Source organism: Amaranthus tricolor, chromosome 3 (assembly GCF_026212465.1).
Source record: "Amaranthus tricolor cultivar Red isolate AtriRed21 chromosome 3, ASM2621246v1, whole genome shotgun sequence".
NCBI lineage: Eukaryota > Viridiplantae > Streptophyta > Magnoliopsida > Caryophyllales > Amaranthaceae > Amaranthus > Amaranthus tricolor.
Window position 1 is genome coordinate 5,487,739 of NC_080049.1, and position 14,876 is coordinate 5,502,614.

A 14,876-nucleotide genomic window follows, 5' to 3' on the forward strand; every position below is an offset into this window, starting at 1 on the left:
ATCATATTGAGGGTATTAATTTCAATTCTAATTTCTTGTTTTTGTTTATTATTGTTATCTTTGAATGCTTGTTTCTCCATTAACTTTGAATTTGATTTTCTCCATGAATTTCATTGTTGAATCTCTTGTTAGTTTTAATATGCTTAGTGAGTAGTTTTATTTCTAGGGTTTGGTGAAACTATGCAAAAGGTCATGATTCTTGTTTGATTTTAGGATTTAAACTTGGTTTGTTTAGGTGATTCAATTGATGGGTCTTAGATTGATTGCATGTTTGGCCAATTTGCAAATTTTATTCGCTCAATTCTATAAGCGAGAGTTGCGAGTTTGAGTGAACGATTTCCTTCTTTGAACAATTAAGCTTTAATCGCGATAGCTTGTTTTATTGTTTGATTGTCGAAGTTGTTTGCGAGAGCAATACCTTCCTTCGCCTATATTCATTCCTATCCCAATTGTTGTTCATGAATCATGATCGATGCATAGTGAATCCTTTTAGCCCTAGGTTTTTAATTATTGAATTTTATTCATTTCTTGTCTTTGCGTTTTACTTAGATAAACAAAAATCCAACTTTTGATCGTTAGTAATAGTGAACTTGGTTCAATTTGTGACTTTATTTGTCCTTCCACAGTGGTTCGACCCTACTTTCCCAACTACACTAGTTAGGTAAAATAGGAATTATTTTTGGTAGTAAAACGACCTATCAAAATTTGGCGCCGTTGCCGGGGAAGGGCAACAATTTTACTTTTTGAATTTAGCGTTTGCTTTTGCTAACCCACTCGAGGAACAACTGTTCTTCGAGCGTATTTACGTTTGTTTTAGTGTTTTTGTGCATGACCAGGAGTACCAACAAGCAACATTTGCTTTTTGATCCTGAAGTTGAGGCAACTGCTCGTAGAATACACGCAAGTGCAAAGAAAAGGAGGGTGGAGGCTCGTAAACAAGCTCAACAGGCCTCTCAATCTCTTGACATGGCGGCTCAGGCTCCCGAGAGAACTCTTAGGCAGTCTACACAGCCCAAGGCTAGCAACATTATCGCGGGGATTAGGATGCCGGCTACTAATGTTGGAAACTTTGACATCAAATCTCATGTTATGAACATGATCACGGGAAATCAGTTCTATGGTCTTGACAATGAAGAACCCGTTGATCATCTGCAGAAATTCCTTCAAGCATGTTCTTTACAAAAGATTACTGGGATGACTGACGACGAGCTCTACTTGTACCTCTTTCGTTTCTCTTTGGCAGGCAAGGCTCAGCGTTGGTATAACTCTCTTCCCAACACCATTACTACTTGGGCGCAATTGTCTGATGCTTTCCTAGTGAAGTATTATCCTGGTTATAAGACTCATGACTACAGAGTTAAGCTCTATAGTTTCTTACAAGATGCGGGGGAGACTTTTCATGATGCGTGGGAGAGATTCAAAGATTACCAATATATGTGCCCTCATCACGGTTTGAGATGGAATTTCTTATGCAATCATTTTATAATGGTCTTGATAATGAGACTAAGAGGATGGTAGATGGTGCGGCTGGCGGCTCTTTCATGAACAAACAAACTTCTGAGGCTATTTCACTCTTGGATACTCTTGCTGAAAATCAATGGAATAGCTCATCTAGGCGCGCAGCTCAAGCACCAAGGAAGGGGAAGCATGAAGTTGAAACTTATTCCCTTCTATCATCGCAAATCTCAGCTTTGAATGCGAAAATTGATGGGATGCGCATGAGTGCTAATACATCTATGCCCGTCAATGCTATGGCTACCTCTAGCCAAGGTGGAGTTGCTTGTGATTATTGCGGTGTGCATGGTCATTCTCTAATGGAGTGTTCTGTTAATCCCAATGGAGCTATGGGAGTGCCAGAGCAAGTCAATGCTTTTCAAGCTCGTCCTCCTTTCAACAACAATAGCTACTATCCTGGAATTCGAAATCATCCTAACTTGTCATATCGCAACAACAATGTGTTAAATCCTCAACAACAACATTTTCCACCACAAGCACCACAACAACAATATGGGCAACATCAGCAATATCAACCCAATCAAGGACCAAAACCTGGTTTCCAAAGGCCTCCTCAAGGCCATCAACAGCAGCAATTTCAGAACCAACAACCCCAATCCGAATTGGGGGAGTTGAAAACCATGATGGCTCAAATGGCCAAACAGCTTGAGCAACTCGGTACTCACAATAAAATGCTTGAAACTCAAGTCGCTCAATTAGCTGCATCTAGCTCCTCTAGACAAGCCGGAGCATTGCCCGGCCAACCTACTCAACCACATGGCAAGGAGACTGCCAATGCAATCACTACAAGGAGCGGGTTGAGTTATGATGAGCCACCCATGCCTCACAATGGAGAGTCAAATTCGAAAGATGTGGGCATTTCTGAAGTGGTTATTGATGAAGCATCTTCTGAGGCAGTGCACGAGAAGGAGAAAGCGAAAGAAGAGGCATTGCGAGTGCCTCCCATCACACTTCCTTTTCCCAACCGCCAAGTGAAGAACAAACTTGACAAGCAGTTCGGTAAGTTCTTGGAGGTGGTTAAGAATTTGCAGGTAACAGTTCCTTTTACTGAATTAATCACACAAGTGCCTGCTTATGCTAAATTCATGAAGGACATATTGACTAGGAAAAGAGCTTTTAGTGAGGTGGAAACAGTTGCTTTTACTGAACAATGTAGTGGTTTGCTACAAAATAAATCCCCTCCAAAACTGAAAGATCCTGGCAGTTTCTCCATCCCTTGTCACATTGGAACACTGTTTATTGATAAAGCTTTATGTGATTTAGGAGCTAGTGTCAGTGTGATGCCTTTTTCTGCTTGTTCTAAACTGAAAATGGGTGATCTAAAAGTTACTAATATTACTTTACAAATGGTTGACCGTTCTGTTAAATATCCTTTGGGTATTTTGGAGGACGTCCCTGTTAGGGTAGGTAAATTTTATATCCCTGTTGATTTTGTTGTTCTTGATATGGAGGAAGATCAACAAATTCCTATTATTTTAGGAAGACCTTTCCTTCATACGGCAGGAGCAGTAATTGATGTGAAAAATGGTAGACTTACACTTTCTGTGGGGGATGACAATGTAACTTTCAACTTGAGTAATGCTTTGAAAAGTGACATGCTTGAGGAAAAATGCTATGTTATTGATGTAGTTGATGTGATTTGTCATGATAACTTGCCCCTAACTCTTATGAAAGATTCTTCGGAGGCCGTTCTTTGTCTTGAATCTTCTACAGGTGATGCTAGCATTTGGAAGACTGAAATTGATGCTATTGAACAAGCTCTTTGTAATGAAGAGCTTAGTCACAACAAGAGCAAGAGAGTGTAGAGATTAGTTCGGCCTATATGCAAAGTTGAGGTAAAGAAGCCCGAACTAAAACCTCTCCCTTCCCATCTTAAGTATGTTTTTCTTGATGAGCAAGAGCTCCATCCTCTTATCGTCAGCACTAGACTCAATGATGCCCAACTTTCCCAACTTTTGGATGTTCTGAAAACTCATAAGAAGGCCATTGGGTATAGTGTTGATGATTTGAAGGGTATTAGTCCCGACTTTTGCATGCATAGGATTCATTTGGAAGAAGATACCAAGCCTTGTATTCAACCACAAAGGCGCTTAAATCCTAACATGCAAGAAGTCAAGAAAAGTGAGGTATTGAAACTACTTGACACATGCAATATTTTTCCTATTGCTGCATCTAAGTGGGTAAGTCCTGTGCAAGTGGTTCCAAAAAAAGGTGGGATGACTGTTGTTAAGAATGATAAAAATGAATTAATTCCCACTAGAACTGTCACTGGTTGGCGCATGTGTATTGATTACAGGAGACTGAAGTTAGCTACTCATAAGGATCATTTCCCTCTCCCATTCATTGATCAGATGCTTGAAAGGATGATGACGATGATGATGGGCAGCAGGATAATGACTTTGACCCAATGGGTTAGTGGGTTCTTGCCCCCCTCTCAAACTCTGTGGACAGTGCTTGATTTGGCTTTGGGGGGGGGAGTCTTGATTGTTGCTTTGGCTTACTCTCTTGTATATATTCTACTGCTTTTAGTGTAGTTATTTTGGTTGGAGTTGGTTGTTTCTCTCCTTTTGCAGGTTCTTTTGCAAGTCGCGCTTTGGATAACGTGATGATTTTCTGTACTTCAACTTGCATTAGGAAGTTAATTGGTGAGATCTTCCCAACTCTTTTCATAATTTAGCTTTGAGTGTTCGTATTGCTTTCTTAGGATTGTTGCATGGTTTGTACCACTCATTAGGAGTGGGAGTTTACATGTGACCAAAAATATTGTATTGCTTTCTTAGTTGTAATGTATTTCTTTCTCCCTCGATGCCCCTTTGGATCTTTTTGACAAAGTATGTTTCCCTGTGCCCTATGGTTGAAATTTTTAACACTTGTGATTGCTGAGACTGGTCATTGTAGACTTTTGGGTTCTTTTTCCGATTCCTTGGTATTATTGAAACTTGTGTTTTTGAGCATTATTATCTATTGTTTGGAACAAGGAAGAGTTTACCTTGTAAGGATTTGGACTTTGATTTCTATCTCACTATTTTCTTCTTGAGTGATTAGTTCTTGGTGTATCACTGATCTCCATCTTGGCTTGGTACTGGTCTTGTTAGCTATGTAATTGCATGATGAGCATGATAGAAGGCCCTCATTTGCTAGAAGCCGTGCAACATTGTTTTCAAAGACATAATTTGCCATTTGATCCTTTATTTTAAGCCCTACATTTTCTTTCATAACTAACCGCATTATAAACCTTTTTGACCCTATTTGATCAACCCAAGTCTAGCTTGGGGGAGCATTTGGTTGGTTAGTGGGCGATATATATTCTGTCATTTGGCTCACATTTACTTGCATGGGGTACTTGAGTTAGGTTGATTGTTTCCTCATTGTTGGAGTGTGCTTCTTTAGTTTGTCATATATCATCATCTTCTTCATTGTTCATATTCATGCAGTAAAAAAAAAAAAAGAGAGAGAGAAACTCTCTTGGTTTGTCATATATTACCACCTTTTCATTATTCATATTCATGCAGTTCAAAAAAAAAAAAAAAAAAGAGAATGGTGTGGCTGTGAGTTTATGAATAAAATGGTTTAGCAATTGGGAGTGGTTTACTATAAAAAATAAATAAATAAATAAAATAAAAATAAAAATAAAAATTTTGTCTCACATCTTTTAATTTGTTGTACTTTTTCGCCTTTACAAGTTGTAAATCTCTAATAATTTGATGATGATATGACGGTGCTTTCCATTAGTTGGGTTGGTTCGGTAGTTATGAGTTGAAGTTATTTGGAGTTGTTTTTAGCCTCATCTTTAGGCTACGTTACTTTTTAGATTATGCTCCCTTAAAATAGACTTCCAGCTCGCATACTTTCAAATTTTATCCTACCTTTGACCCAAACCCCATTACAAGCTCAATAAAGACCTTCTTGATAATCATGCAGTTATATGTGCTTCCTCGATTTAATATCTTGCCAAGATTTGAGAGTTTGTGCCGCATTACGAGTCGACTTTTATAGGTCGAGTGATATTATTTCCCTTTTAAACACATGAGTGTTGTTGAGATGGGAGGGTGCCTTATTAGCATTTTAGGCTACAAAAATTGATTCATATGCACATCTTTTGCATATTTATGGGCGGAGAGCGATCGAGTACATTTTATACTCGCCACAGATAGAGGAGTGTCATCCGTGAGAACTCTTTCCTTGATTCCTCGTTATTCCTTAGTGATAAGGCTTCAATTCGCTTGTATGATATTTTACTCTCGGATAGGTATTGAATTATTTGAATGCTTTGATTGAGAGGATGTGATCACAAGTGTTTTGCGATGTTGCTTTTATAGGGTGAAGCATACTTTTATTCTTAGAACCTTGTCTTGTTTGCTTGAGGACAAGCAAAGGTTCGGCTCGGGGGAGTTTGATGTGTGTGTTTTATATACCATTTTCTACCATGCCCCCATTGCATTTTCATAGCATTTCTCGCGTATTTTGCTCAATTTTCTATTGGTTTTTATGCTTGGTTGGAGCGTTTGTTTCCTATCTATTTTATAGGTACAAAGCTCTAATTATGCTAGGAATCGACTCTTGGAGCGAGATTTGCAAGTTGGAAGGTCATAAGCTACTCAAAGGGTCATTTTTGTGCTGACTAGGTCTCATACCCGAGTGGGTTTCCACATACCCGACCGGGTTTGCACTTGGCACTTAGAAGAATTAGAAGATGCCATTTGGAAGAAAAAGTTGCCACTCGCACCCGGGTGGGTTTCCACATACCTGGCCGGGTGAGCCTCTCATACCCGGGTGGGTTTCCACATACCCGGCCGGGTGAACCTCTAAACCCGAGTGGGTTTCTAGACACTCGGTCAGGCTTCCATTGAAGATCAAAATGCTCTGCTGCGTACCCGGGCGGGTTTCCTCTTACCCAACCGGGTTTACTCTTGAACTTAGAAAATTTTTGGTCTTGAAGATTTAGTTATGCTTCGCACCCGACCGGGTTTTCACATACCCGGCCGGGTCCTGCAGTTATTTTTGATAGTAACTTCCCATATCCTCCGATCTCTTTTTAGAAGGATATAAATAGCTTTTGAGGGGGAATTTTAGGACGATTTTTTTCCTCTGTTTGGAGGGTTTGGTATTGAAGGGATTTCTCATACTATTTGCCTTGGGGGATTGCTAATCAACACTTCGACATTGTAATTTTAATCATATTGAGGGTATTAATTTCAATTCTAATTTCTTGTTTTTGTTTATTATTGTTATCTTTGAATGCTTGTTTCTCCATTAACTTTGAATTTGATTTTCTCCATGAATTTCATTGTTGAATCTCTTGTTAGTTTTAATATGCTTAGTGAGTAGTTTTATTTCTAGGGTTTGGTGAAACTATGCAAAAGGTCATGATTCTTGTTTGATTTTAGGATTTAAACTTGGTTTGTTTAGGTGATTCAATTGATGGGTCTTAGATTGATTGCATGTTTGGCCAATTTGCAAATTTTATTCGCTCAATTCTATAAGCGAGAGTTGCGAGTTTGAGTGAACGATTTCCTTCTTTGAACAATTAAGCTTTAATCGCGATAGCTTGTTTTATTGTTTGATTGTCGAAGTTGTTTGCGAGAGCAATACCTTCCTTCGCCTATATTCATTCCTATCCCAATTGTTGTTCATGAATCATGATCGATGCATAGTGAATCCTTTTAGCCCTAGGTTTTTAATTATTGAATTTTATTCATTTCTTGTCTTTGTGTTCTACTTAGATAAACAAAAATCCAACTTTTGATCGTTAGTAATAGTGAACTTGGTTCAATTTGTGACTTTATTTGTCCTTCCACAGTGGTTCGACCCTACTTTCCCAACTATACTAGTTAGGTGAAATAGGAATTATTTTTGGTAGTAAAACGACCTATCACCCATGCGAAGAGGAAACAATAAACAGTTATCACAGACAGCTATTGCCTTCAACACTGCTCTCTATTCTAGCATCATTCCAAGAACTACTGAGGAAGCCTTATGTGATCAGAAGTGGAAAAAGGCTAAGGACGACGAGATCCAAGCTCTCTAGAAAAATGAAACATAAGAGAAGTGTACGATACCGAACGGAAATAAAATTGTTGGGTGTAAGTGGGTATCCTCTGTGAAGTACCATGCTGACGAAACTATCGAAAGGTATAAAGCACGCCTTGTCGCGAAAGGGTATACTCAAACGTATGGAATAGATTACTCGGAAACTTTCTCTCCTGTAGCCAAAATTGATACTATCCGAGTTCTCTTCTCTATAGCAGCAAATAAGGATTGGCCACTATATCAGTTTGATGTGAAAAATGCCTTTTTGCATGGAAAGATCAAGGAACAGTTTTATATGAAGCCACCACCGGGTTTCTCTGAGGAATATAACCAAGGTGAAGGGTGCAAACTAAAGAAAGCACTATATGGTTTGAAACAATCCCCGAGAGCGTGGTTTGGGAGATTTACTGCAGCTATGAGGAGGTTCGGCTATAGACAAAGTAACTCAGATCATACCTTGTTTCTCAAGAAAAATGGAGAAAAAATCACATGCCTGGTTATTTATGTTGATGATATGGGAATTACAGGGAACAATGCTCAGGAAATTGATAGACTCAAGAAACAATTATTTCAAGAATTTGAGATGAAAGATTTGGGAGAGTTGAAATACTTTCTTGGAATTGAGGTTTTAAGATCCAGGAGAGGAATATTTATCAACCAAAGGAAGTATGTCTTGGATCTCTTATCTAAAGCAGGAATGATAGATTGTAAACCAGCAGAGACCCCGATGATAACTAATCATGGCCTTCAAATTATGGAAGGGGCTGAAATGGCAGATCAAGAACGTGATCGAAGAATGGTGGGAAAACTGATTTATTTGTCTCACACAAGACCTGATATTGCATATGCTGTGGGAGTTGTGAGTAAATTCATGCATCGACCCCAAGCGGATCATATGGCGGCAGTCTTGAGGATCTTGAGGTACTTGAAAGGGACATCTAGCAAGGGAATATTGTATACAAAGAATGAGAGTCTTGATCTTGTTGGCTACATAGATGCAGACTGGGCTGGTGATCGAGATGATAGGAAATCCACTTCAGGATACTTCACCCTTGTAAGGGGTAATCTGGTTACATGGAAGAGTAAGAAATAGAAGCTAGTCGCCCTATCAAGTGCTGAAGCAGAGTTTAGAGGAATAGCAAAGGAGGTCACGGAAATTCTGTGGATCAGGAAGATCTTGAGTGAGCTAAGCTGTCACCAAACACAAGCGAGTCTCCTATACTGTGACAATAAAGCAACAATCAGTATTTCCGAAAATCCAGTTCAGCATGATCGCACGAAACACATGAAAATTGACAGACACTTCATCAAGGAAAAACTGGAAAATAAGATCATCAGTCTTCCTTTTGTTAGATCAAAAGACCAATTAGTTGATATTCTCACAAAGGCTGTTGCATCGGAAGTCTTCAACAATACGTTATGCAAGTTAGGCATCGGTGACCTCACGACCTAACTTGAGGGGGAGTGTAGGAAAGTGAATAATTGCATATATTTAGATTATTCTTAATATTCTATTTTCTCCATTTTTAGTGCATAGAATATTTAGATTATTTAGTTTCCGTTTTTATCAACAAGTATTCATGTATATGTTGAGGATGATTAAGTCTTAATGATATGTAAAAAATTACAAACCCTAAATTTCTGCTGTCTAAATTCTTCATTAACATGGTTAAAAAGCTAGTGCTTTGTTGGGATTCATATATGTATAAGTGTTTAGGCCTTCAATCAGATTATCATATGAAATATATGAGCCACGAATTCAATGGTCACTGACTCACTTGAATAAGCAAAGAGCCTTTCGCAAATTACTTTTGTTGAGACATACTCCCCCTATTTATCTTAATAGTTTTATTTGAGCGGGCATATTTTGCCAATGTAATAGTTTTATTATTAATATTTCTAATTGTGTATGATTAAAAAATATAAAGAGTTGATATTCATGATCTTTGCATTGAAACGAATCAAACAAAATCTCACTAAACTATGTTATAATTTATAAATTAAGAATAAAATACAAGTTAAAAGTGCTTGATCAACAATGTCCGAATTATATGTCTCAAAGAAGACATTAAGCACTATTGAATATGGTAAGACGATCAATGATGATTAAATTTAGTCGACCTTCATTGTGAAACCATGTGTAACATCCAATAGCTAGATTCAATTTTTAAAATATATTTTAAACGAAAATTGTGAACCAAGTTTAATCATAGAAGAGTTAACACTAGATTTATTTTTTAAAAAGTAAATGTAAGGTTAATATAATTTAATAACTAAACAATTTTCTATTACAAGTTTACAACTTAGTAAGTCTTCAAAAATCTACATTAAATCATTTGAGATACTTAAACAACTCAAACTTAAATGTTTAGGCTGAGACTGATATAACTATTTTCTAAGCAAACCTCATTTTATAGTGTCCAAGCGATTATTAACCTGCAAAATAAAATTATAAGAAAGACAAAAAAAAAATTTTAAAATTAGGAAATAGAGTAGTTTCAAGTTCATACTGCAATATCATTTTATATGAAAATAGTTTTAGAAATATAATATTATAAAGTCCATTTAATTAATCTAAATTTGATATTGAGCAATTATTAATTTGAGGGAACGAGAACGCCAGTAACCCAGGGTTGTATCTGTGGTTTTATTTCAATAAGAGGTCGACACTTAGGAATCATGGCTAATAGAGTAGTCTCACGAAAGCCTAGTGTGCACACCTCTCCTTCTTAGATCACAATAAAAAGAAGAATGACCAAACATCGTTTATATAAAGTATCAGAATAGAAAACATGTCAACAATTATACTAATCGACAACCTGTTCAACACTTCTATACTTGGATCGCTACGAGTAAAAGGGCTTCGTTTCCATCATATTCCACTTTAATGATTTAATATATTTAAGTTCATTATTTTTGCAAATTACAACCTCAATATTTACATTTTGCGAATTACAGCCACCAAAGTATCAAAGTTTATAACATGCAGGCCAAAATACAGAATTTCGACCATTATCATAGTCTGAATTTCATGTTAAATAGTCAAAATTATGTGATTTGCCCTGAACGCTATAGACTTTGATACTTTGGTGGTTATAATTCGCAAAAAATAAACATTAAGGCTACAATTCGCAAAAAAAATAAACATTAAGACTGTAATTCGCAAAAGTCCAAAAGTTTAAAGCTGTAATTCGCAAATTATTCTATTAAATAATTAGTTTTTATATCATTGTTAACGAATATTATTGTGAATATTAAATACTACTAATTGCTTTAGTTTAAGAGTTATTAGTTTTATTTAGATTTATTGTTATAACTGTTATTTATCATTGTTGTTAACGGATATTATAGGATAATTAAAAATAAAAACTAAAATTAAATGTCGATTTGTAAATGCATATGTAATACAATATTAATCAATATTATTTTACTGAACTTAAATAAATTACATTAAGCTCATATTAAATAAATGTAAGCTCATTTATTAAATAATATAAGTACTAATAACTTTGGTTTAAGATTGATTAGTTTTATTTTTAAATTTTGCAAGATAAATACATAAAATGTAGGGTCAGTTTAGGTGAGTGTTATTCTTCATCTCATTAAATTGACACTAAAAGAACACTTTCTCCAATTTGACTAAAAGTATCAAGTATTAACAAATTCTACTCCCTATTTTCCCTATATTGCCGCAACACATAATTGCATAAATTTAAAAATAACAAAAATAATTAAGTTATATAGCTATAATTCAATATGAGAGAAAATTCTACTCCTTATACTTCCCTATATTGTCCATAGGCAAAATGTTAAAAAATTACCTAACATAAACCCCATTTTGCAAATAACTACCTTAAATAAAAATTTTTGCAAAAAACTACCTTACATAATACAATTTTTTGCAGAAGACTACCTTATAACGGATTTCGGCGTTTGATCGGTAGATTTAACTGTTGACCAGCACGTGCCAGGCACGTGGTTCCTTTATTATCCTAACTCTTCTTCATTTCACTTCACAGCATTCGAAATTCCTTTTCAATCCTGCCATTTTCAGCCATTCTTTCATTGCTGTAGCTTCTCATTTCGCTCCCATCCACCTCGTAACTTACATAAAGTTTTATGGTATGCCAGGACACAAAATGTGGCCAACAACCACTTTAGCCAAACCACTTCCTCCACCATATCGAAAGATGCCTGGAAGGCCTAACAAGAGGAAAAGAAAGAAGGAAGTTGATGAAGGTAAAGGAGGTAAGAAGGCTGTATGTGCTGTTAAAGAATTCAAGCAACGGAGATGTGGTAATTGCAGTGACCTAGGTCACTACAAAAAGGGATGCAAGAATCCACCTAAACCACCACCAACAAAGACCCAGTCAAAGGGTGGAAGGCCTAAAATGGGATCTTCTTCTACTCAACAATCTACAACGAATGATATGCCTAGCTCCAGTGGTCAACAACAAACGCAAAATGCTGCATCTATTTCATGTCTAATGGATCAAAATAGTCAAATATAGACTTGTACTATGATGAATTGTATTTTAGCAAATGAAAGCTGTGTTCAATTAATTAATTAAGTTGCTGTGTCAAATATAGCAAATGTACTATGTTGAACTAAGAATGTAATGTTGCTGTACCCTGTTTGTTTACTTAAGTTGATTCATTCAATTAGTTAATTAAGTGCAACAGATGCAGATGCTGTGAATACATATGTAATGGATGAACTAGATGTAATCAAAACAGTAATTGAATTGATCATGTACTATGTGTTTGAATCAATTCCTACTGAAGTTGAGTATGTGCAGCAATGTATTATTCAAGTGCTTTGTATGTGCAGCAATATTTTGTAAGTGGAGCAAATCAGAGTTGTGTGGAGTATGCAACAAATAAATGTTTTTGATCATTCTTCATTCTTCATGTGGAGCAAAAGAATTGAACTGATCAGTAATTGTTGTGGTTTGAATCAGTTCAGTAATTGAAGTTGAGTATGCAGCAAATCAGTAATTTAATTGTTTTGAGTATGTGCATTGTGTTGTGCATTGCGTTGTGCAGCATGTACATCAAACACCTGCAAAGACAATACCAAACACAGCACCAAACACAGCAAACATAGGTCCTAAACTTACACAGCACCACATCATGCACAACATCATACACACCAAACACATCATACACAGCAAGCATAAAACAATACCTGCAAAGAAAATTAAATGGAAAAAATAAAAAGTTAATTCATTCATTCATCATCATCATGTTACAATATCCAAATCAATGTTACAATTACGCTTAACTAGGTTCTAAACTTCAATTAGTACCCTTGATTTTTACAAGAAACACCTACAGAAAACAAAACAAAAACCCTAATACAAAGCTTTTAATCTGATTTCCATGCTCCCTCTCATTCATCCATTTCTTCTTAATCATTTTAATTTCTGAAAATGCTTGTTCCTTTTCATGTTCCAAGCAAGAAACCCTTGATGTCAAAATCTTGATTTCGGTTGCCAATGGTCGCTTTTCCTCCACAAGCTTGTTAGTGAGTTTTCTTTGCCAAACAGCCATTTCAGGTTTATCAACCCATTTAAACTTTTTGCAACCCCTCGATTTTGTATCAAGATCATAAAAAACGCAAGTATTAAACCTTCTTCCAGGATTTTCCTTGGTCCATGAAACCCTCCTTGCAAAGGGAACTCCACACCCACATTTTTCAATTGAAGAATTTTTGCTTGAAGAACAAGAAGACATAACTGATTAATTGGAAGAAAACGATGATCTTTGAATGAATTAGGGATTCGAATGCAAGGTGAATGAAAGAAAGACGAAAGAGAAAAATTTAGGGTTTATCGCTGCAAATGGGAGGAAGAAGGAAAGGAATTTCGAATGCTGTGAAGTGAAATAAAGAACAGTTAGGTTAATAAAGGAACCACGTGCCTGGCACGTGCTGGTCAACAGTTAAATCTACCGGTCAAACGCCAAAATCCGTTATAAAGTAGTCTTTTGCCAAAAATTGTATTATGTAAGGTAGTTTTTTGCAAAATTTTTTATTTAAGGTAGTTATTTGCAAAATGGGGTTTATGTTAGGTAGTTTTTTAACATTTTGCCTTGTCCATAATATATAGGATTTAGTGATATGTAATTATTACTATAATCTATAGTGACATTTATGAGAAATGTCACTAGATTTTATGTCGCGAAAATTTTTAATATGATTTTTTATTATGCTGCTAAAGGGTATAATAAATGTCACTAAATTCACTATATATACTATTAGAAATTTAAAGTAGTGACATTTTAATTAAATATGGCTAAATGTATCACACTAATAGCAAATTATGTCGTAGTAAAAGAATTTTGACAATATTATAGGAGTATTTTTTAAACTATTTTCTTCTCTTACAAAACCATTACTTCTTTGTCTCTTGAAATTTCTACTTGAGGGCTTGCACGTTTGCACACAAAACAAAAGAAAATTTAAAAAGCTGAGTGTATACCTCTATATAGGTGAAATTATGTTCTTTAGTGTAGAATAATAGTAATTATTATTATTATTATTATTATTATTATTATTATAAGTTATAATAATATAGGTGAGAGAATTAAATTGTATAGGTTTTATTAGAGTTTTGTAAGTAAAGTTATGTCTAAAAGAGATGATGTAACAAACATATTAGACTGATTCCAATAATACGTATGTCAAAATACAAATAGAGTATCTTTTTAAACTTTATATAACATTAAAAACTTTTTATGTACTCATTTCTATAATCTTTCTTTTTTCATCAATTCAATTTTATTAGGGTATAACAAATTCTCCCTTCTAAATTTTGAAGATTTTTGGTGGACTATAATAATTTTAAAAGGTTTAGTTTCAAAATATCAAAAATAACACAATATTTTCTTAGTCCCATTAGATTTACCACACTATATTTAAAAGAATACTTTATCGAATTTGACTAAATGTATCCACTCAAATACTATTGCTACATACACATAATTGCATAGATGTTAAAACTTCAAAATAGAATAAATAAATTGAATGGATATGATTTAGGTGTTGAACATTTAGAGTATATAGACCTAGATTTGTATATACTACATACTTAGTATAGTAGTGGGACTAAATAAATATATTATAAGTCCAAATTAAATGCCTCAAAGAATTTGATGAATCATTACTTTGATTTATAAGCTTTGCTTGGTGAAACATTACGTTGGTTCGTAAGCTTTGCTTGGTGAAACATTACTTTGATTCATAAGCTTTGCTTGGTGAAACACTTTTGTTTCAAAATGAGGTATTCTTTGATGCATAGTTCTATAAATAGAGGTTGCATGTCTAGGGA

General features: G+C 35.3%; 1 non-coding gene across 1 annotated transcript; it reads right to left on the reverse strand.

Annotated features, from left to right (window-relative positions):
* Positions 1-1,346: 1,346 nt before the first annotated feature.
* Positions 1,347-1,454, reverse strand: LOC130809558 (small nucleolar RNA R71). The gene has a single exon (XR_009040860.1). It is a non-coding gene; the product is annotated as a small nucleolar RNA R71 (small nucleolar RNA).
* Positions 1,455-14,876: the final 13,422 nt, after the last annotated feature.